Source organism: Pantherophis guttatus, chromosome 3 (genome assembly GCF_059756535.1).
Source record: "Pantherophis guttatus breed Tessera chromosome 3, ASM5975653v1, whole genome shotgun sequence".
NCBI lineage: Eukaryota > Metazoa > Chordata > Lepidosauria > Squamata > Colubridae > Pantherophis > Pantherophis guttatus.
In genome coordinates, this window is record NC_142065.1 from 215,919,533 (window position 1) to 215,943,785 (window position 24,253).

At 45.1% G+C, this 24,253-nt stretch overlaps 1 protein-coding gene across 4 annotated transcripts in view; it reads left to right on the forward strand.

Annotated features, from left to right (window-relative positions):
* Window positions 1-2: 2 nt before the first annotated feature.
* SACK1H (scaffolding CK1 anchoring protein H) overlaps window positions 3-24,253 on the forward strand; it is a 49,028-nt gene continuing 24,777 nt past the window's right edge. For 2 of the 4 annotated variants that reach the window (XM_034420077.3, XM_087891541.1), the window contains exon 1: window positions 3-253. The gene's annotated coding sequence lies outside the window, so the exon portion shown is untranslated. Of the gene's footprint in view, window positions 254-21,737; window positions 22,388-24,253 lie in introns of those variants that run through there. The other 2 variants (XM_087891540.1, XM_034420078.3) reach the window with 1 other exon arrangement.

The window sequence follows — 24,253 nt, forward strand, 5'->3', positions numbered from 1 at the left end:
TCGCCCGGCAACCAGCGCGCCTTCTCAGCGCAGGCGGGGCCGGGCGCCCCCTCGCGGGGCTGAGCGCGCTGCCTGGCGGCGGTCCCGGTGGCCCTCCAGGCAGAAAGGGGCCAGTTCCTGCTCATGGCTTAGCCTCCGCATGCCCTGGTTCCGGCGGCAAAAAGACACGTCGGAGAAGACGTTGGCTGGTCGGTCCGAGCTCCGAAGCGCAGGGGCCGGTCCTTCGCCCCCACCCAAGCAGCCAGCCGGACAGGTTGGGAAAGGCGGCTGAGCCCTCCCGGGACACACATACCCCGCGCGCTGAACTGGGGAAAAGCACATTTATCAGGAGCAGTTCCCCCGGACCCCTGTGGAAAGCCCATCCAAACCCTGGTCAGAGGGGCACACGTGGCTGCCTACAGTATGGAGGGACTGGGTCATCCGTGGGGCTCGGGTGATATTCCAGTTCTGTGTTGCCTGGGCTCCAACCCCCCCTCCAAGAAAGGAGTTAACGGTTTGGGGGGCTCCTCCTTTCCCCTCTCTCAACTCCCCCCTAGGTGAACCTTTGGTGAACCCACCAAAGAATTCTAGAATTGGAGGTTCCTTAGAGATCATCCAGTCCAGCTTCCTGCTCAGGGTTGGATCCAAGTGGAGTATCTCTGACAGATGACATCCAGCTCCTGTTTCCAAAGCTCAAGCAAAGGAGACAGCCCTGTGTCACTGGCAGCCTTTTCCATGGGTTGGACAGCCTGTACTGTCCCTCCACAGGCCTTTCTCGCAGGTTCAACTCCCTGATTCTTGTCTGGGGCAATAGAGTCCATTCCCTTTTCAGTGGGATAACCACCCTCCAGATACACGACAGCCGTTGCAGCCCCATAGCCAAATTTTCTATAGGCCAAAGGTTCCTCCCAAGGCTTTGTTTCCAGACCCTTCCCCATTTTAGGAGGCCCCCTCTGTACTTGCACACAGGGTGTCACTGAACTGGAGGCAGCACTGCGGATGAGGCCCGAAGTCAAAGGCGGGGAGACCCGGTCCGGCTGCTGACTAACATGGGTACATGGAGAGGGACATGGGATCCATAGATTTTCACTTTCCAATTTTAACAATTGGAAACACTCGAGCCTTTCAATCCCTTGAATTCCTTCACTCTCCTCTAAAACATTTGCTGTCCCTCCGTGAAGGAAAACTTTGGGCAGATGTGGGTCAGAGTTTTGTGCCTCCCGCTTGAGGATTCCTCATTAAGTCACCACTTCACTTGGAGGAAAGCCTCAAATGGGGTGGGGTGGGGTGGGGAGGGGAGCACAATGCTCCATCCCAGGCACATTCATTGTTTTTATCAATGGTTTAGATGAGGGAGATGAGGAACATTGACCAAGTTTGCAGATGATGCAGAAGGAAGGAGGCCTATAGACTTAAGATGGCAGGGAGAATCATTTGCAATGCTGGGCTGAAATGAACAAGATGGGACTGAACAGGAAGACATGCAAGGTCTGATCTGGATAGGTAGAATGTAGGGTAGAAATAAGAGATGGGAGACACCTGGTTTGGTAGCAGCTCCTGTGAAAGGGATCTAGAGGTCCTTCCTCATCACCAGTTGATCATGAGATGCAGTCTGATTCAGTTGCTAAGAGGCAAACACTGTCACTGGGTGCATTAATCAGAATGGAGAGGATTTACCACATCATGTGGTGACTTTTTCCTTACTAGAAGTGCTCCGGTTGAGGCTGAATCTTTGGTTGCAGTCCATATACCTAAGGCCTGTTTTCAGCTCCTTAATTCAATCAATCAATCAATCAATCAGTCAATCAGAATAGAGCTGGAAGGAACCGTGGAGGTCTTCTAGTCCAACCTCTTGCTCAAGCAGGAGACCCTATATAATTTGAGTCAAATGGTTGTCCAGTCTCTTCTTAAAAACCTCCAGTGATGAAGCATCCACAACTTCTGAAGGCAAGCTGTTTCACTGGTTAATTGTTCTCTCTGTTAAGTTTCTCCTTAATTCCAGGTTGCTTCTCTTCTTGATTAGTTTCCATCCATTGTTTCTTGTTCTGGCTACAGGTGCTTTGGTAAATAAGTTGACCCCCTCCTCTTTGTGGCAACCCTTCAAATACTGGAATATTGCTATCATGTCACCCCAGTCCTTTTCTCTAGCTTAGCCATACCTAAATCCTGCAACTGTTCTTTGTATGTTTTGTCTCCAGGCCCTTAATCATTTCTTTGCACTTTTTCCAAAGTCTCAACATCTTTTTTGCAATGTGACCAAAACTGGATGCAGTATTCCAGGTGTGATCTTACTAAGGATTTATAAAGTGGTACTAATACTTCAAGTGATTTTGATTCTATGTCTCTGTTTATACAATCAAGAATTGTATTAGCTTTTTTGGCTGCTGCCTTACATTGCTGGCTGATATTTAAGTGATTGCCACTAGCACTCCAAGGTCAGTGTCACAGTTACTGTTTTTGAGCTAATCTATACTTGTACGTTGGGTTTTCCTGTCTAAATGTAAAACCTTGTTTTTTAACAAATTAAATTTCTTTTTTTGGGGGTAGGGCCCATTGTTCAAGTCTGTCAAGATCTTTTTAGATCCTGAGCTTGTCTTCCGGGATATTGGCTATTCCTTCCAGTTTAGTGCAAATCTGCAAATTTGATTAGTTTTCCTTCTATTCGCTCATCTAAGTCACTTAGATGATACTGAAGAGTACTGGGGCTAAGATGGAACCTTGTGATACCCCACTGTTTTCTTTCTTTCCTACCAAGAAGTAGGTTGTGGTCTACTTTGTCAAATGCATTATTGAAATCTAAGTATACTATGTCCACAGCATTTCGCTGGTCTACTAATTTAATTTTGCCAAAGAATTAAATAAGATTGGTTTGGCATGATCTGTTTTTAACAAACCAATGCTGGCTTCTAGTTATAACTTTATTTGTTTCTAGATTCCACAGATCTGTTTTTGATTATTTTTTCCAGTATCTTCCCACGTATTGATGTTGATTGGTTTGTAGTTTCCTGGGTCTGTTTTTTCTTTTCCTTTTTTGAAGATGGGAGCCACATCACCTCTTTTCCAATCCTCAGCTAGTTTCCCAGTGCTCCAGGATTTTTGTAAGATATGGTACAATGGTTCTGAGATGACATCTGCCAGCTCCTTCAGAACTCTGGGATGTAATCCGTGACTTATATTCATCAAGATCAGACAGGTGTTCTCTTACCATTTTCTTGCTTATTTTAATTTTTATTTCTAGTCTGTCTTTTACAGTCATGTTTTTCGTAGGTTGGGCTATAGCTTCTTTTTGTGTGAAGACTGATGCAAAGAATGATTTAAGCAGCTCTGCTTTCTGTCTACTGCCTGTTATTTCCTTGCCATCTTCTCTCTTCAGTGGACCGTTTCCTTGACTTTTTTCTTGTTATTTATATATTGAAAGAAACTTTTTTTTATTACCTTTGATTTTTGTTGCAAACCTTTGTTCATTCTGAGCCTTTGCTTTCCTGACTTTATCATTGCAGATTTGGGTTATCTGATGATATTCTGCCATAGTTATTTGTCCCTGTTTCCATTTTTTGTATTTATCCTTTTTGTCTTTCAGTTTATCAGAGATATGCTGGTTTCTTCTTGGATTTCTTTTCTTTTTCAATGGTATTTTGCTGGACTGGGCTTTTATGAGTTTCCCATGCTTCTTGAGTTATTTTCCCCTTTTGGATTTTCATTCATGGAATCATCTTTCCTAGGCTGTCTCCGAGTTTGTTAAAATCTGCTCTTTTAAAGTTTAAGACACTGTTTGGATTATGTTCTATTGCTTGTGTTTGCATTATATTGAATTCCAATATGACATGGTCAATCTTATCCAAAGTTCTGGCAATTTCAACTCCCTCTATCACTTCTCTATTAGTAAGAATTAGATCAGTATAGTTTTTCTTTTGGACGACAAAGTTGTCAGTTAACTTGGTTAAGAATTTGTTTGATCTCCCACTTGCTGCAGTTTGTCTCCCAGTTGATATCACGGTAGTTAAAGTCTCCCATTACTACTGTGGTATGTTTCCTGCATATATTTGTAGGAAATTTCATCTATTTCTTCTGCTTGCTTGGGTGGCCTGTAGTATATGACTATAGCAATGTCATTGTTTTTTCCTTTTACATTGATACATATGTATTCTAAGAGGTTTTCATTCTTGGTTTTGTGTATTTCTGTACAGATGTAGTGATATATAATGCAACTCCTCATTGGTTAGGTTAGGGTTAGGGTTAGTACATTACAGGCATGAGTTTCATCCCACCAAGTTTCAGTAATGGCAACTATATTATATCTGCCTTCATTTACTAGTACTTCAAGTTCACCTTGTTTGTTGCCTAGATTTTGAGCATTAGTGTATAGGCATTTGAGTCCTTTACAGGTCTTGGGTATGTTTCTTATATCTCCTACGTTGTAAGTGGGTTTTCCAACCTTCTCATCACTCTCTATCTTCTTTTTTTCTTTCTTCTTTCTCTTTACTCCCAACCCCCTTAGTTATCTTTTTCCTCGGAATTAGATTCTAAAGGTCATAAAGCTTGCCCCCTCCCTTCAATTTTAGATTAAAGAACTTCTGATAAGATGAGCTAGTTGTTTTCTGAATATATTCTTTCCATTTCTTGTGCGGTGCAGTCCATCCCTTGCCAGGAGCCCTTCATGCAGATAATACAGACCATGGTCTAGGAAACTGAAGTTCTCTTGATGACACCAATTTTTAAATCAGCAGTTCGTTTCTAAAATCTTTTGCTCCCTAATTGGAAGTTGGCCTTTTGTTGGAAGTATAGATGAAAACATCACTTGTGCTCCTAATTCTTTATCTTTCTTCCTTAGCTGTTTGTAATCTCTCATTGTTTTCAGATTCATTATTGTGTCATTGATTGTCTGGATGTTATGCCTGTATTTTGGACATCTGAAATTCATTTTTGAAACAGTTGATCTTGTTGAAAATAAAGTGTGACTTTCTCTTGTGATTTGGTCTGTCTCTGATAAGGCTGAAACCTCTATAGAAGCTTTTCATTTTTTTTTTTTTTGGATAAACAATCATACCCAGCGAAAGCGTAGTAGGCCAGTAGCTTTGTGTCAAGGTTGGTATGGCATATCTCAGAGTTCTGCGCTGTTCGATGCATTTACACCTGGTTTGGATGAGGGATTAGGAAATTATATATATAAAAGGCTGTATGTATGTATGTATGTATGTATGTATGTTCCAGCATAACTCTGGAACGCCTTGAGCAATTTAAACCAAACTTGGCAGACATGTGACTTACCCTCTGGAAACGAATACAGTGGGGGTAAGACACCCCTGGTGTGTGTGTGTGTGTGTTTCAGCATCATTAAGGAGAGCGAGTGCTGCATCCTAGAGCGGCAATTGTTTGTGATGTCAGTTCCTTGGCAACTTCCTCTGGAAAGGCATCTGTGATGTTCTCCCTCCAGTGGAGCAATGGGGAAGTGCCTGATGGATTTGGGGCAAAGTGCCAGGATTGTAGACAGGGCGGAAAAGAGGAGCGCATGAGAGTAGAAAAGGAGAGGGCAGGGATGATGGGCATGGGAGTAGGGGGAAGAAAGGCCTCTCTCAATGATTCTCTGTCAAACAAAGACTTCGACATCTATAAGTACCCATGCAACTCTGGGCTATCAGCTATCATAGATAGGGTTTATTATTAGTATGGGAGAAAGTTAGAGAAAAACACTATATGAAGATACCAGCTTGGCATTCGACAATGGAAGCATTAACACATCCAAATATTATTAATATGGGAAATATAGTTAGATATAAAGTTATTTTGACAGAAAAGGGAAAACTTAAAAAGAAACAAGAACTAGAAGAACAAGAGATTGACATGGCTTGGTACACACAATTGCAGATAACAATCTAGATATGAAAAAGATGCTAAATTATTTGGTTTTTATGTGGTGATGATAGAATTGGATGAGATACAGAAACAGAAGAGCGAATGATTAAAAAATTGTATAGTTATTTACTGCGAGTTAAACTACAAGAACAGGTAAAAGAAACAATGATAATGTGGGCAAAAAATTTTGGATACTCAATAGTATAAGTATAATTTTATTTCTATACCGCCCTTCTCCCAAAGGACTCAGGGCGGTGTACAGCCTATTTAAAAACACAAGACAAACATCAATTAAAAATTTAAAATTATTAAATAAATTCGGCTCAATTTAAAACCCCAGAAATTTAAAATACCCCAATTTAAAATTATTATGTTGATAGCCCGACCTGGCGGAACAACAGGGTCTTCAGTGCACAGCGAAATACCCGGAGGTCGGAGATCTTACGTATTTCTGGGAGCAGTTCATTCCACAGAGCAGGGGCTCCCACAGAGAAGGCCCTCCCCCTTGGTGTCGCCAGGCGACATAACTTGGCCGATAGCACCCTGAGGAGACCCTCTCTGTGGGAGCGAACTGGCAGAAGTCGGTCTCGAAGGTACCCGGGTCCTATGCCATGGAGCGCTTTAAAGGTGGTGACCAACACCTTGAATCGCACCCGGAAGACCACTGGGAGCCAGTGCAGCTCGCACAGGAGGGGTGTCACGTGGGCACAATGAGTTGCGCCCATAACCACCTGCGCGTCTGCCTTCTGGACCAGTTGGAGCCTCCGAGTGCTCTTCAAGGGGAGCCCCATGTAGAGAGCATTACAATAGTCCAGCTGGGAGGCGACAAGGGTGTGAGTGACCGTGCGCAAGGAGTCCCGGTCCAGAAAGGGCTGCAACTGGCGAATCAGGCGAACCTGATAAAAGGCCCCCCTGGCCACGGCCATCATATGCTCTTCTAAAGACAGCCGTGCATCCAGGAGAACACCCAGATTGCGAGCCCTCTCTGTGGGGGGGGGGCAAAGATTCACCCCCAATAGCGATGGCACCTGCTGACTGTATTGGGACGCCGGAAGCCACAGCCACTCGGTCTTGGAAGGGTTGAGTCTGAGCCTGTTCCTCCCCATCCAGACCTGCACGGCCTCCAGGCAGCGAGACATCACATCAAGGGCATCGTTGGGGTGGTCTGGGGTGGAGATGTACAGCTGAGTATTATCAGCGTACAGATGACACTTCACCCCAAAACCACGGATGATCTCACCCAGCGGCTTCACATAAATGTTGAACAGAAGGGGCGAGAGGACCGACCCTTGCGGCACTCCCCATGCGAGGTGCCTCGAGGTCGACCTCTGCCCCCTGCCAACACAAACTGCGAGCGGTCGGAGAGGAAGGAGGAGAACCACCACAAAACGGTGCCCCCTATTCCTATCCCCCTCAACCGCTGCAGCATGATACCATAGTCGATGGTATCAAAAGCCGCTGAGAGATCTAATAGGACTAGGACAGAGGAGCAACCCCTGTCCTGAGCCCTCAGATATCATCCACCAACGCGACCAATGCCGTTTCTGTGCTGTGCCCCTGCCTGAAGCCCGAATGGTACGGGTCTAGATAGATAGCTTCATCCAGGTGCCGGGGAAGTTGTCGTGCCACCACACTCTCAACAACCTTCGCCACAAAACAAAGATTGGAGACCGGATGGTAGTTAGCTAATTCAGCCGGGTCCAGGGAAGGCTTCTTGAGGAGGGGCCTCACCACCGCCTCTTTCAAGGCGGCGGGAAAGGCACCCTCACTCAGAGAAGCAGTTATAATCCCCTGGAGCCAGCCTCGTGTAACCTCCCGGGAGGCCAGTACCAACCAGGAGGGACACGGGTCCAATAAACATGTGGCGGCACTAATCCTACCCAGAACCCTGTCCACATTCTCGGGAGCCACAGGATCAAACTCCTCCCAGGTAATATTCTCAAGACTTACCTCGTCTCCTCCCCCGGACTCACCCAGTCGGAGTCCAAGCCTTCCCGAATCCGAGCGACTTTATCATGCAGGAATTGCACAAAATCCTCAGCTCGACCCTGCAAGGGATCTTCCCACACTCCCCCCCCCCCCCGAAGAACGGAGTGGGTCACCCTAAACAGGGCGGCTGGGTGGTTCTCTGCAGATGCGATAAGAGCGGAAAAATGGTTAGATTTTGCCGCTTTTATCGCCACTAGGTAGGTCTTGATATAAGACCTCACCTGTGTCCGGTCGGAATCAGAATGACTAGTCCTCCAAATGCTCTCTAGGCGTCTTTTCCAACGCTTCATCTCTCTCAGCTCCTCAGAGAACCAAGGAGCCAATTGAGATCGGCATCGGGTCAGAGGCCGCAAAGGCACGACACGATCCAAAGCTCCGGCGGCCGCACTCTCCCAGGCGGCCACCAGCTCTTCAGTTGAGTCGTGTGTGAGAGTCTCAGGAAACGGCCCAAGCTCCGTCAGGAACCTTTCGGGATCCATCAGGCGCCTGGGACAGAACCATTTGGTCGGTTCCGTCTCCCTGCGGCAGGGGGAAGCGGTAGGAAAGTCCAAGTGAAGGAGCGAATGATCTGTCCATGACAAGGGTTTAATATCTAAGTCCCCTCTACCAAGATCATTCAACCACTGACCAGAGATGAAAATCAAGTCCAGAGTGTGTCCCCCTACGTGAGTGGGGCCTTGAACTAACTGGGTCAGGTCCATGGCTGTCATGGAAGCCATGAACTCCCGAACCACCTCTGACGCCTCACCCGCGGATGGAAGGTTGAAATCCCCCATGACAATAAGTCTGGGGGTATCCACCGCCACCCTGGCGATGATGTCGAGTAGCTCGGGTAGGGTCGCTGCCACGTGGCAGGGAGCCAGGTACACAGTCAGCAAACCCATCTGCACCCCACGGCCCCACTTCACAAAGAGGGACTCACATCCGGCTATCTGAGGAACAGTGGTCTCCCTCGGACAAAGACTCTCCCTAATAATCACCGCCACTCCCCCACCCCTCCCCTGGGCCCTTGGCTGATGAAATGCACGGAAACCTGGTGGGCACATTTCAACGAGGGGGACCCCCCCCCCTCTTGGCCCAACCAGGTCTCCGTAATACCTGCCAGGTCCGCACCCCCCTCCAATATAAGATCACAGATGAGGGGGGCTTTATTAACAACCGACCTGGCATTACACAACATCAGCCGTGGACCCTGGGCCTGAGACTCTGCACAACCCAGGCCACGAGTCACGCATTGGGGGCCGGAGTGTGCAATTGCTCGTAAACAGCGTATGCGCACCCCCGACACATGATATGGTCCCCTGCGCCCGTCATACCTGCCCCTCCCACTCATTATTTCAATTGCATTGCCCTTCTTGTTATCCCCCTGCTCCCCGGATAAATTTTCTTTCCTGACCCCTCTGCTGCAGCCAATCAACCTATCACCCCACTCAGTAGCTATCTGGACCCCCCCAGGTCCACTTTTACAACCCCCTCTCTTCCTCCCGGGTCCCCTTAAAATTTTCTTTAAAAATTTAAATAAAAAACCCCTCAACCCCCTCTTCGCTGCATGCCATCTCTCGGGATTCCAAAATCCATCATCAAGGTAGGCCCTCGATAACGTGGAGGGCCGGGACTGCGAGAGGGGGGAGTCTCGCAGCGCAAGGAGTTCGGCGGCCGAGTGCATCCAAGAACCAGGAAAGGGTGAAACATCATCTGGCTGGGTTCCATAGAATAGTCTAATCGTCCTAGGGAATGGAGAGGCAGCAACTCAAGACATGGGAGAACTGGACTCCACTGTCCTCTCACGACAGTGGAAGAAGTCTCATGCCATTTCAGCAAAAACTCAGAAAGTGCTCTCTCCAGGCCATCCTCTCACGATGGCTAGCCAAGATGGAGTTGGCTATGGAGAGATTCGATAGTCTATCCACTCTGGTAGGGAAACGGCAGTTGAAACCGGATTCCCTCAGAATCCACATCAGAATTGTCCATTCTCCACACCATCAAGGGCATAGGTGGAATAGAGCCAGTCTAGAAGGCAGAATAGTAAACCCGGGGAATAGATGACACACGGATGGCAACGGAGGGAGATGGCTTGCAAGGCAGAAAGCAGCTGGGGTGGTGACCATGATAAGGCCTATACAGGCCAACAAAAAAGAGGGGGAGGGGGGGAAACAGCCCGAGGCAGCCAAGGCCAACCCTCGGCCGTCCTCCAACCTCTCCCACTCCCCAGGTCTTCCAGGTCTTCCAGCATTTGGTCCTTTTATATCCCCAGTCTATAGCCCCAGTCTCCAAATGGATTCCTGCAGGAAAATGGGCCAGCAGAAATAAGCCGCCCCCTAACAGGTCCAGGGTTTCAAGATAGAAGCCAGCAGCCTCTCACCATACCGTCCTCTTCAGTAGCAGCCAGCTGCCACCCCCTCGCCTCTGCCATCGTCCAGCGGCCGCTGACAGCCCCACGCCCACTGCCAGCGCCGGCGCCGCTTCCACCATGGCTCCCACCATACTCCAGAGTCCCCAGGAGCCTCAAAAAAGCCCCGGAGAAGCCAGGAATCCAGGGGAGCCACCGTATTGCCGCCGCCGCCGCCGCCACCACCGCAGAGCTGCCGCCGCCGCTGGTCCATGCCGGAGGCCGAGAAAAGTGCCGCCAGTCAAGTCGCTACCGCCGTCATCCCGCGGAGCCTTCAGCGGCCGTTTTTTTCCTCGACCCGATGTTCCGGAGGGCGAAACCCCTCAATGGGTCGGGGAAAGATTCCTTTTTCTAGGACTGGGGTCCATGGTGGATAATTGCCCCAGGAACCTCCCAAAATTACCAGAAATCACCCCATCTACCGGGAGCGTCTCAGGCTAGATCCGCCATCTTGGACATGCGCAGAAGGCATCCAATTGGATGGATGCACTACCCCCATCCCGCTCCCACCAGAGATCATTTGAAAGTGCAACTAATGCCATTTCTGTCTCAAATCCAGGCCTGAATCCTTACTGGTAGGAGTTGAGATAATCTATTTCATCCAGAAACCTCTGGAGCTGCCATGCAATCACCTTCTCGACAACCTTCCCCAAAAAGGGAAGATTGGAGACAGGTCGGAAATTATCCAACCAATTGGAGTCCACTATGGCTTAAGAAGAGGATGGACCACAGCCTCCTTAAAGTGCTGGGGCACTGCCCCCACCTGTAGGGAAGCATTAATCACCACCAGAGTCCACCCGCCTGTCATCTCCTGGGAAGTTTTCACAAGCCAGGAGGGACATGGGTCTAATACACAGGTGCTTGCATACATACTCCCTGTCCACTTCCTCGGGAGCAACAGGGTCAAACTGTTCCCAGATAACAGAGCAAGAACCTGTCTCAAGGGCTTCCATCGGACCAGCAACCACCCTGGCATCTAACTGGGAACAAAGTTGAGCGATTTTGTCTTCCAGAAAATCTGCAAACTCCTCAGCTCGTCTCTTCAGGTGGACCTCAATCTCCTCCTTCCCCAAGAGGAGGCGGCTCATCTTAAAGAGAGTCACTGGGCAATTATCTGCAGATGAGGTAGGCCGTAGTAGCAGCTCTTACTCGTGTCCGATCAAGTTCATCCCCTGTCTTCTGCCAGCGGCACTCTAGACATCATGCGTTTCACCCCTCTGTATACCATGGGGCACAGCGAGGTCTGCGGGTGAGGAGAGGTCACATAGGTGCAATCCTATCCAAAGCTTCAGTCATCTTCCTATTCCAAACAGTGACTAAGAGCTCAGCTGGACTGCACAGTAAATCTGCCGTTATAACCCCCAGCTCTTGGAACCTATCCAGGTCCATTAGTCGATGGGGGTGGACCAATCTAATAGGTCCTGCATCCCTGCGGAGGGGGGGGGTACAGCTCTTGAGAAACTCATTGCCACCAGACTGTGATCCAACCATGACAAGGGGACTAAGGACAGGTCCACCAATTCCAGGTCACATAGGCACTGCTCTGACAAGAACACCAAATCGGGTGTGTGACCACTATTCCTAGTTGGGCCCTGGATGACCTGGGACAGGCCCATGGAAGTCATGGTTTCCATGAAAATCTGGACTATTTCCGATCCCGACCCCAGGGATGGCAGGTTAAAATCCCCCAGAACTATATGCCTGGGGAATTCCACCGTCAGCCCGGCGGTGAGGTTCAGGAGCCCGGGTAGGGAAGCTGCCATGCAGCAGGGAGGCTGGTACAGCAGCAGCAATCCCACCTGATCCCTTGAGCCCAACCTAAGAAATAGGGTCTCACAGCTGGGCACTTGTGTAGCATTTGAAGTGAAAAGGCACTTTTACTAAGGAATACTGATTGCAGTAGAGTCAAGCAGAATCTGAAATTCCCATGCGGCAGTACAGAACAAACCCCCTGGTTTCCCCTAACATCCCCCCACCTTGGTCCATCCAAGCATTGCCGTGATGTTCGGAGAAACTCTTTTTTTTTAAATAAAAGGTTTTTTTTTATTTTTAAAACACACAAACAAACATACAATATATCTTTCTGAACAGAATATTGGCCCAGTCATAAATTTATACAAATGTTTGTTCATCTTTAACACAATTTTATATATTTGTTTTTTACCATAGTATTTATTCTTTCTAATTTTAATAAACCAATATTACCCTTCATCCTAACCTTTAATCCTGGTATAATTCATTTTTTCTTTTTCCTCCCTAAATTTGAACCCTTAAATTTAAATTCTCACAACATAATTCAATTCCCAATTATTTCTTTAAATTCCCTTATTCTGATCACAAAACCAATTAAGCATAAATCTTAATTCAGATGTTCCTGTCACTGCGTTATTTTATTTGCCAGCTGAACTCATCATTTCTGGATTACCAGACTTTCTGTACCTTGCCAAGAATTGTTATCAAAAGTTACTACGCATGTCTGCGTTCTTTCACATTCCTTCACACTCTTTCCTTTGTTCTCTTGCCAGCAAGGTCCGGCTGAGAAATAGCCAGCAAGAATTATTTCAAAAATGTAGCAATTACATTTCTTAGTTAGTGAGGTGTTTTATTTTCTTTTTAACAAATAAATGAGTTTTATTAGAAACTTTTCTTTGCGTTTCTTTTTCAGAATATTGCAACAAGGAATAAGCCTCGATCCATCCTCTAAACCAGGGTGATTTTTCCCAGAGCCGAACATGGGATTAATCAACGCCCTGACAGTTCCAACTATTACAATCTTATATATTAAGCTTGTTTATATTTCTGAATCTTGTTTCAATTTTTAAACATCGGTACATGTTGCCATTACTTCATATTAACTTAATTAATTCATTATTACTTCAATACCTTCCAAATATCACAATTTTTTTATCAGTTCATTTTTTAATTTACATTTTCATAGATCTTTAATTCATAGGGTTGCCAGGTCTGCTTCCAAAAAATAGCGGACAAGCAGGGTGGTGGTGGTTAAGTAGTAAAAAAATAAAAAAAAATTACAATTAAATTATATATTTTCTTACAAACATTTTAACATGTATTAAAATAATCACTTCAAAACTTTACTTAAAATTCAAAACATCAAATATATTATAATAATATGTAAAATATTAAATTACATTTTACTTTGCTGTCGTGTGTATTTTTTATTTGACTGCAGCTTTGATCAATTCTTTGTGTTTAAGGAATAATTCTTTAATTTCAGTACAACGTTGAGAAATATTAAAAAATATACAAAGTTCACTTCGAACTGATACAAGCAATCGGTTACGTTCGTCAGTCCACAAATTTCCCATGACGCTGAAAATTCGTTCAACGTTTGCATTTGATACCGGAATTGATGCACAATACTGGAACAGTTTCAGTAAACTCGGAGCTGGCTCTTTCTTGAAAAAGTACGTCCACTTATCAAGGGATGAATCGCCCTGCAGATGAACATAAACTTCTTCTAAGGCAGAAATTTCATCGAAGAGAGTGTTGGGTGGAAGTTCTTCTCGCCATGGTGATAATAACCAGATGTTCGTCATTTCTTCTAAAGTTGGAGGATTATTGCGATCAATTAGATTGAAACAACTTAGCGTCTCATATACTGAATCGGTGAAATTATACCACTTTTCTAGGTACGCAATGGCTCTTTGATACACGTTGATGGCTTCTTTCTTGAACTTTTGCACGGCATTCTCAGGCAAATGTTTTTTACGTAAGGCAAATAAAACTTTCATTCCAAAAAACTGCTCATCGTATTTTTTTTGCAAAGAATCACGCAGCTTACACATGATAATGTGAAGATCACATGCAAGAATTTTCTTGCTTTCCAGCTTCAGTAGGGTGTCTTGCATTATTGACATGAAGTGCGTGAAATATAAATACAATTCTGAAATTATTGGTTCATCGTCCTTTGCGAGTTCATTTTCCTGATCCGAAATAAGGTTCCAGATAACCTTATGGCACTCATCAGATCCAAGAGAAATAAAATACGATTTTAGGACTTCCAGTTGGCGCCGCAGGGACACAGATGGGGAAATGGCGAGCTCCGCTGAGCCCTGCCAAATCCCCTCCGCTAAGCTGCCGCCGATAGGTCTGCGGACCTCCCCTGTCTTGTAGGGACAGGGGGACAAGAATGAACGCCTTGGGCGGCCAAGAGGAACGGGCGGGTTCCTCGGGGCCGGAGGCTTCTCCTTCACGCCGGCAGCAGCGGGACGGCAGCCATGGTGACTGCCCTGAAACTGCGGCAGCCGGGAACAAGGATTGTGCTGGAGGAAGAAGATGAAGAAAGAGCAAAAATCAAGAAGCCGGGTGAGTGACACCAACCCAGGCAAACGTACCTATTTGGAATTATTGGAAAATAAGACCCCAAAATTAAAAGCGGCTGTTGGACTGTGGGGCTTAAAGATTGAAAAGGAAAAAAAAATGGGTAAAAGACCCAAATTGAATTTTGTTGCAGTAAACTTAAACTGGATGATTTGGTATTAATAAATTTCTGAAATTTGACTGTGCCTTTAACTGGAGTGGAGAGGAGAAATGGATATTCCTGAGAATTAATGCCTCTAAAAGAAAATGAAGCTAATGAAGATAGAGATGGATAGCTACAAAATAGCCATGGAGTCTGCAGTGATTAAACAGAGAAGTGGATTAAAGAAATTTTCCTTTCTGGGTGGAAAAGAAACATGTTAATTGGCTTTTTACCTTGGATTACTTGAAATTAATATTGGATATAAGGATTTTGGAGATTCCTACTCTGTCCCAGATGATTTTAAGAAAGAAGAAAGAAGAAAGAACATTTTGGATTTTAACAATGGAGACTGACAGAACTAGGTGTGGCGTAGTTAACAAAGACAGGAAGCTGATGCACTACGCTTGGATCAGACATTTTAGAAGTTTTAAAGGGACATACAGAAATTCTTTACTTTGAACTGATGAACCTTGAAATAGAGCACTTTGGACAGAGAAGAAAAGGAAGAAAAGGAAGAATTAAAGTGGATAAATTTAAATGTGACTAACTGAAATGTAAAGTTTAAAAGCCTATGTATATATGATAAAGTTTAAAAGCCTAGGTATATATGATTTTTGGATAAAAACAGGAAGGGTTGTGAAATAATAAAAATAGAAAATAAGAGGTGGCTATTAAAATAGTGGATGATATCAAGGAGATAAAAATAATAAAGAAGAATATATTTTGAGGCAGGAAAATTTTAAGAAAATGTACTGTTTGATGTAATACGTTTTAATTTTAATTTGCAAACAAATGTTAAACTGATGAATAAGGATTGATTGAACAAAATACAAGATACACAGATGCTAGTGATTAGTCTTGAATTAAGAGCCTTGATAGTACAGTGGTCTACGCATCCTGTTATTAACACAGCTGCCTGCAATTTACTGCTGGTTCGAATCTCTCCAAGGCTCAAGGTTGACTCAGCCTTCCATCCTTTCTAAGGTAGGTGAAATGAGGACCCAGTTTGTGGGGGCAATAAGCTGACTTTGTATAAATATACAAAAGTATGAAGGCTATTGCTTAACGCATTGTAAGTCGCCCTGAGTCTCCGGAGAAGGGCGGCATATAAATCAAATTAAAAAAAAAATTAAGGTAATACAAGTTGGAAATGATGACTATTATGAAATATACTGAGATTTAAATTGAAAGAGCAGGATGGAAAAATGATATAAAACAGATAATTATATTACAGTTAAAATGTGTGGGATGGATACCAACTAGATAAGAGTTTAAGACTCGGTGGAAATACGTTGGAAATTAATTCAAAATGCTGGAAATCAGCCAAACAATGGAGGGAGTTAAGGAGGAGACTATGCTGGAAATCAGCCCACAAAATGCTGGAAACAGTCAAACAAATAGGAGGAGAGTTGGAGGAGATTGAGGAACTATTCTAAAATCAACTAAATAGTTGGTGTTTTGGAGGGGATCAAGCTGAGAATTAATCAAATAGAACAAGCTGGAAGATAGTTAAATATTAGAGGGAGATATAGTGGAAAATATATTAGAAATTGGAGTAAATAAAATATGCCATTGAGAGAAATCTGTGTAATATGTAAACTGGGAGAAAAAAAATCTAAAGTAAACTGATTTGAGGATAAGGGTCAAAGGATTAAAATTAGATAAAATGTTGTTTTATAAAATATAATAAAAATGGAGTGGTATTGAATTGAAACTAATAATAAATGGTGATAAAATTGTAAGGTAAACACTTAACAAGAGGTTAGAATATTATAAAAATTATTTTGATATGATTTGTATAAGGTAAAGAAGAATAAAGATATGTTTAGAATTGTTAAGCAGATGTAAAAATGAGTGAAACAATTTGAAACTAATTTTGGATAGATATAATGGATTTATATAGATGAAAATGTGAAATTTGAGGTAAAATTGTTTTTTTCTTAAGTTTTGAATTTCTTTTTTATCTTCTTTTTTTTTCTTTTTTTGTTTATTTATAAAAGATGTAATGGAAATTGTGAATTGAGCTTGTGAAAGGAATGTAAGCGTGGTAACCATCTATGACCGGATCGAGATTTTTGCTCTTGAAAGTTATGTTTTTATGTTTAAATTTGAAAAAATAAATAAAAAATACTTACAAAAAAAAAAAAGAAATAAAATACGATTTTAGAGGTATCCAGTTTAAAAGAAGTCTTTCGACCGCTTTAAACAAACTTAACCAACGTGTTGGAACATGGCGCAAAACTTCATGGAATTCTGACTCGCAAAACTCAAAAAATGATTTCAACTCTTCTCGTTTCTTCGCAGAATTTGAAAATTCAGCAAAAACCTTCAGCACTACATTTTCGATATCAAAAGATAACTGCTTTAATGCATTTTTTGCGCTGTTGTGTAAAATGTGATTATTGCAATGAGCAGCTACAATATTGTTATTTTCCAGCAATAATTTTTGGTAAACAGATATGTTCACTCCATAATTGACCGATACATTATCTGCTGAGTAAGCTGAAACATTATTTCCAATTCGTTATCACTAAAAACTCAACACAGCTGATTTTTTATTGATGTAAAATCTTCGAAAGAATCCTCATAAAAGTCTAAAATTTTCACACACAGTCCTTCTTCACAAGTAAAATATTGTGAAACAACGGGATACATTTTGCGATTTCCCTTGTTTGATGTGTCAGTGGAGAGAGAAAATGGAATTCCAGTTTTAAGATCATTGAGAACCAACTCAATAGAAAAAGGATACAAAACCTCATTGATGATTTGATGATTTGGTTCTTCCACAAGACATCTTTTTTACAATTTCTGAATCATCAAAAATTTGCTTCATTAACTTAATACCGCAATCTTGAGCCAGGAAAGAAATATGGTGTTTGATCCCATGGTAAATTTCAGCCATTTCAGCTACAGTCACTTTCTCACTGAAAGAGGAGTCTTTAACAATGAAAAATGAATTGATTCGCTTGTTTCTGGAAGCTATTTTCTCCTTATCTAAATGATTTTTGTGCTTGCATGCTGTGTGACAGCTTTTATACCATTATATTCAATTGTAAACGATTTCTGACACAATTTACAGTAGGCCGTCATATTTGTTCTGTCTGTTTCGTTGTTGGTAATCCATGCAAAAGTAGCTTCCCAGTCTTTGGTGTATTTGCACACTCCTCTCTTTCGTTTTAAAGAATTCGAAATCTCGCCGCTGTCACTCTCATCACTCGACGCCATTTTAGGTCAGTTGACACAGGCTACAATACATTTTAAAAATGTGAACTGTACATAATTTTATAATATATTTTTATTTTAATATCATTAATTTTTTTGAAGATTTAGTTCAATGGATATTCGATCTTTGTCTCATTCTAACTTATGAAAAAAAAGACAAAACGCGATTCTCCTATCCTTATTCTCTTAGACAGTACAGCTTTAGATTACGTACCATTTCATCATAAAGCTTTTGAATAAAAAAAATGTCCACTATTTTGTGAAAAAAATTAGTGAACATAATGTGAAAAAAGCGGACTGTCCACTCAAATAGTGGATACCTGATAACCCTATTAATTCAATTTTCAATTACTTCATCAAATATTTATATTCTTATCTCTTATCTTAAAAGTATTCCAATTGTTATAATTTCCCTAATTAATTAAGAATATTCAATAAGAAATCAGTTAAGTGTAAAATTTAACTCAAATAATCCAACTATTGCAATACTTAATTAATTCCATTGTTACCATTCAATACCTTCCGAATATCACAATTGTTTACCAATTCATTTTTTAATTCACAATTTCATATATATTCTATCTGTCACAATTTATTCTCATTTCTAAGTCCTAATACCATTCGTAATTTCTCAATTATTACCTTTTCTAACATTCATTTATATCTATAACTTTTCCATCAATTCATTTTAATTTTAAGTGCATATAACATATCACCATTCCTTACCAATTCATTTTTTAATTCACAATTTCATAGATACCCCTTCTGTCACAACTTATTTTTATTTCTAAATAAATCATAATCTCAATTGTTACCTTTTCTGACATTCATTTATTTCTATAACTTTTACATCAATTCATTTTAATTCTAAGTGCCTACACCATGTTTCTTCTTTCTTTCTCCCTTTCTTCCATTTTTTTTCATTTTCTTCTTTTTCTTCTCCCATCTTTTTATTTGCATTTTATATTCCTGCACTCTTATCTTTTGCCCTGTATTTCCCATTATTCTCCATCCCTTTCTCTTTGTTATTCTTTCACTGTTAATCCCAGTGTAATCATTCATATTTTTATTATTTCTATTCCACCTCTTTTTTCCTCCTTGTCTCTTTCCACCCCCTCTATTTATTTTATTTTTTTCTTTGTTAATCCCAATGTAATCTTTAAGTTTCACTTCTATTATTAAACTTCCCCCTTTACTCTTAATTTTCCTCTTTTTTATTATCATCAACATAAGCAGTTTTCAATGTCTTTGTCTTTATCTTCATCTTTATTCTTAATCTCTCTTTCTTGCTTCTCATTCATTCTTTACCCACTTTATCCAGTGACATATACATCATTTTCATCATTTCCATTATTTCCTGCTCCATTTTGTTATATCTTGATTGGTATTATTCCAATTTTAAGTCCCACTGTAATCCAGTTTCTTTAATCATCAAAGTTAAGTCACTTGCAGACAAAACAAAGCTCCTTAGCAATTCTCACAGCTGGTTACTACCATCAAAGTTTTTTACTTTTTTCAACAATAAGAGTCCAATGCTGTAATGATCCAATTTCGCCAGGAGATATTTCTCCAGAGTCCACAATTCCAATCAACAGTCTATAAAAGTATCCATTTTGTTTATAATCCACATCGCCAATCTTCACTAACTTTTAATCCTCTTCTTTGTTTTTATTTCACTAAGTCAATTTATAGTCTAATTCAAAATTTCAAAGTCCGTTTTTTCCCCTTTTCTTTGATATGAAACTTCTATTAAAAGGCTTTTTAGATTCTCCTTTATTTTTCTTTAAATTAAAGACAGATCTTTTCAATTTCTTTCTGGGCTCTTAATTCTTCTAATTTTTTAAAGTTCTCCAAGTATTTTAATCCCCCCCCCAAAAAACAATTTTCTGGTCGGGTTTTGTTACTATGTAGCTTCCGCTTTAATCTTCTTCTTCCGTCCTTTCCCCCATGCTTGTTAGCCGCTGTTATTCCGCTAGGACATTTATAACTAATTTAAAAGTCCTCTTCCCCCCCCCTTTTCTGCCTATGAGCTAGTTGTCACTCTCCCAGCATCAGGAGAGTGTCATGTTCCGCATCATGTTCCGCTCAATTCGCCGTTCCTGCACAATGCTTAGTCCGGTTGCCCCAGCTTACTGGCGGTCGCGATGGCCATCGCCCGCCGCTGCCGAGTCAGGGAGAGCTTCCTCTGACCTTCCAAGGAACTTGCCTGTTCCTCTTTTTTTTTTTTTTAATTTGATTTATATGCTGCCCTTCTCCGAAGACTCAGGGCGGCTTACAATGTGCTCAGCAATAGCCTTCATCCTTTTGTATATTTATACAAAGTCAGCTTATTGCCCCCACAAACTGGGTCCTCATTTCACCTACCTTAGAAAGGATGGAAGGCTGAGTCAACCTTGAGCCTTGGCGAGATTCGAACCCTGCAGTAATTGCAGGCAGCTGGTCTTAATAAGCTTAATAACAGGGTGCCTTAAACCCCTGTACTACCAAGGCTCTTGGTCTTCCAAGGTGCCTCTCCTTCTTCCCTGTCCCTACAGAACAGGTCAGGTCCGAAGATCCCTCGGCAGCGGTTCGTCAGCCCGGGATTTCGCAAGTCTCATCAGAGCCCGCTAATCCCTGACTGTCTCGTCACGACACTTCCGGTCGAATCCATGTTCAGAGAAACTCTGAGGTGTTTGGGCTGGTGAAATTCCACACCCAGGGCAAACGGGCCCAGAGGAGCTATTTATTTTATTTATTTATTTATTTGTCAAGCATATATAAGTAACAGGTAAAAGTATAAACATAATTTGAATACATGAAAAGAGTAAGAGTAAAAAGGAACATTAGTACAGGGACGGTAGGCATGCTGGTGCACTTATGCATGCCCCTTACAGACCTCTTAGGAATGGCGTGAAGTCTACAGTAGACAGTCTAAGGTTAAAGTTTTGGGGGTTTGGGGAAGAAACCACAGTGTCAGGTAGTACATTCCAGGCACTGACCACTCTGTTACTGAAGTCATATTTTCTGCAATCGAGTTTGGAGCGGTTTACCTTGATTTGGTATCTATTATTTGCTCGTGTATTGTTGTGGTTGAAGCTGAAGTTGTTGTGGCAGATAATTTTTATGTACTACGCTTAGGTCAGACTGAAGTCGGCGTAGTTCTAAGTTGTCTAAGCCCAAAATTTCAAGTCTGGTGGCATAAGGTATTTTATTGCGGGTAGAGGAATGGAGGACTCTTCTTGTGAAATATCTCTGGCCTTTCTCAGTTGTATTAATGTCCGATATGCAGTGCGGGTTCCAGACAGATGAGCTATATTCGAGAACTGGTCTAGCAAATGTTTTGTATGCTCTAGTTAGTAGTACAATATTACCAGAGAAGAAGCTAGGCAAGATTAGGTTAACAACCTTTTTGGCAATGTTGTTACAGTGGGCACTGGCACTTAGATTTTTAGAAATGAATACTTTAAGGTCCTTGACAGAGTGAGGGTCATCTACAAGGACATGTTCATCTAATATTTTTTTTGGACTAGAAGACCTCTAAGGTCCCTTCCAATTTCATGATTCCATGGTTGGATTCACAAATCCGCCTGGCTTGCCAATGAAGCGATCCACCTTGAAGCGGGATAACTAGACCAGCGTCGGGTCTTTTCCGTCGGGTCAGAAAGTTCCGGGACGACGGGGCGCCCACAGCCCGCCTTTGTCCTAGACGGCTTGCGAGGGGCCGCCCGCCCTTATCAAGCCGAGCCAGTTCAGGTGCGACAGGAAGGCGAAGGGAGGAGCCGCGGCCGGGCCCCCGCCCAGAGTTCCAGCTCGGCCTTGCGGCTGCCCCGCCTCTCCCCCGGGCAGACCCGCCGAGGCCTCCCTGCTCCCAGTCCGCAAGCGCAGCTGCCTCTACGGAAGTGCCACCCGCGACAGGCACCGGGCCGCCCGAGGGCAGGGCTCGGCCGGAGTCGCGACCGCGGAGCCCGCAGAGCAGCGGGGGAGGAGTGAGGAGTGGGGCTCACCACGCTCCACTCGGCCGCCGGTCGGACCCCCGTCCGCCTGCCTTCGGTCTCTGTCCGGGGGCGCCGAGGGACGGGGCGGTCGTCTTGCGGAGCGCCCACCCGGCTCGGCGCCGGGGTAGAAGCCCTTCCTGCTGCCCGTGGAGTTTCGCGGCCGCCGGGCTCCGCGACGCTCCCGTGGGCCGGGCGAGGCGGGGGAGGCGGAGGCGCGCCAGGAATGTGCAAAGCGAGCGGGAGCGACTTCTGGCTTTCTCTCCGCCGTCGCCGCCGGCCGACTTCGCTCCGCTTTCCCTTCGCGGCTGCCTTGGGTGGAGCTTCGCAGTCGCTCCGAGGTGAATCAGGCGCCGGGAGCGCCGGGGGTGGGGACGAGCCTGCCGAGCGCCGGCCAGCCCCACAGCCTCTGAGTGCATCGGCGGCAGCAGCAGCAGCGGCCAGCCCGCCACCTGTTCAGCAGGAGTAGCCGCCGGCCGGCCCCGAGACCCCGGGAAGGTAAGGCGTGCGCTCGCAGGGCTGGATCGGACGGCCGAAGCGGTCGAGGGGCAGGCGAGGAGGAGCGTTCCTCCCCTCGCGCAACGCCGAGTCTCGCGTCCAGCTGGCCGGTCCCCTTCCTCCTGCGGCAGGGAACCTCCGCGCGGGCGACCCCCAAGGGGGAGGGGGCGAGGCTAGAACTTCGGGAAGAGCGACGCCTTGCGGAGTTCGGAAGTGAGCGAGGGCGGGGAGGGGCCGGCGTAGAGGCCGGCGGCGTGGTCCAACTGGTCCCGGGAAAGGGCGGCGGGCGCATCTCGCCCGCGGCCAGAAGCCCCTGAACTCCGCCGGGCCCTGGGCGAGCGCCCCAGGACTCGGCGTGCTGGCCCGCCCGGTAGGTCAGGGAGGAGGGCGCTGACCCAGAGTGGCCTGAGCTGCCCAGGTTTAAGACGGGCGGCCCGGGGGAGCTGCTGCTTCTCCCCTCCCCCCCGCATCCTCGGCGCCATGCGTGCCCACACCTTCCCCAGCGCTCGCTGTGCCAGCGTACCCAGGACGTGCTGAGGCAGGCAAGTCGCCGATGGCAGTCCTGCAGAGCCGCGTGAACCGAAGCGGGCCTGCCAAGGGAGCGCTTGGTGCCTCTCCAGCCCCAGCCCCACTTGTAGAAATGACTAGAGGGACCTCACTGGAAATGCAGTGGAGCTGCCTCCAGAATCCCTGCAGCTGAAGGAAGTCAACCTGGTGCTTGGATCCCATCTGGGGAAACTTTCCACCAGAGCAAGCTCTGTGATTCTGAGTTAACTCTCCCACTGGGTTTACTGTGATTTATGGACTGATACCATCTCACAAAATGGAGCCTGGTTTGGGTGTGCGCTATGGGAGAGTCATCTAGGGAAAGGTGGGTTTCCCAGGAGAAGAAGGGAGACATTTCAACCCTGGGGCTGAACTTTAGCAACTCCCCTTTGTCTCTGCCCTACTTCCAAGGCCCTGGGAGACTGGGAGCACCCTTGTTGCAGGCCAGGCAGGAGAGGAGAGGCCATCTGATGCAAGCCAGGCTGAACGCCTGTTCTTATGCAGCCCATCTAAGGCTGGAGCCGAGGGCCTTAGGAGTTTTGGGGAGCCCTCCTGGGTTCACACATTCCTGCCGACTCCGCAGATCTCTGCAGTTCTCAGGCAGCCCTCCGTGGTGCCCAGCAGAGGCCTTCCTCGCACCCACTCCCGGGAGCCCTCTTGGAGGAGGAAGCTTTGGTGCTGGAGCACAGCCAGGGTCCTCCAGTGGAGGAGGAGGAGGCTTCTCCTTGGCTGCTTCTGTGGGCCTCCTTGCTGGAGCTGGGTGCGGCCGAAGCAGCCAAGCCGGTTCAGCAGGGTGAGGCAGGTAGGCTGGGAACAGGAGGGCTGCCGATGCAGAAGCAGGCAGCGACAGGCTCTGCTGGGCGGGCTGGAGCAGGAAGGGAGGGAGGGCTGCATTCGAGGGCTGAGTCCTGGTAAGGGCAGTGTGGCAACATCCCCCTGGTCACCTCTCTGCAGAGCTGCAACGGGTGGCTGGGGAGGCTGCCAAGTGGGTAGCACCCGGGATGAGAGTGGCCACCTGAGGGTGCATGGCCAGACCGGCTGCCTTGAGCTTGGCATTCTCTGGAAAGGAAGTCGAAGGCTTCACTCCCAGCTGCTTGTTTCCTGGAGCAGGCCAAAAGCAGGCCAGTAACCCTAACCCTAACTTTCTTTCCAAGCTGAGTTTGAGGAAGGTCAAAACCACCAGGATTATCCAGCGGCCCCCTCTTATATAGCAGATAGTAGAAGCTTGGGTTTTTAAAACTAGGACATTAACTGTTGTTAATAGAATAGCTTACTGAGTACATGTTTTAATTTTTAGTTCTGCATTTTTCCCAAGTTAAT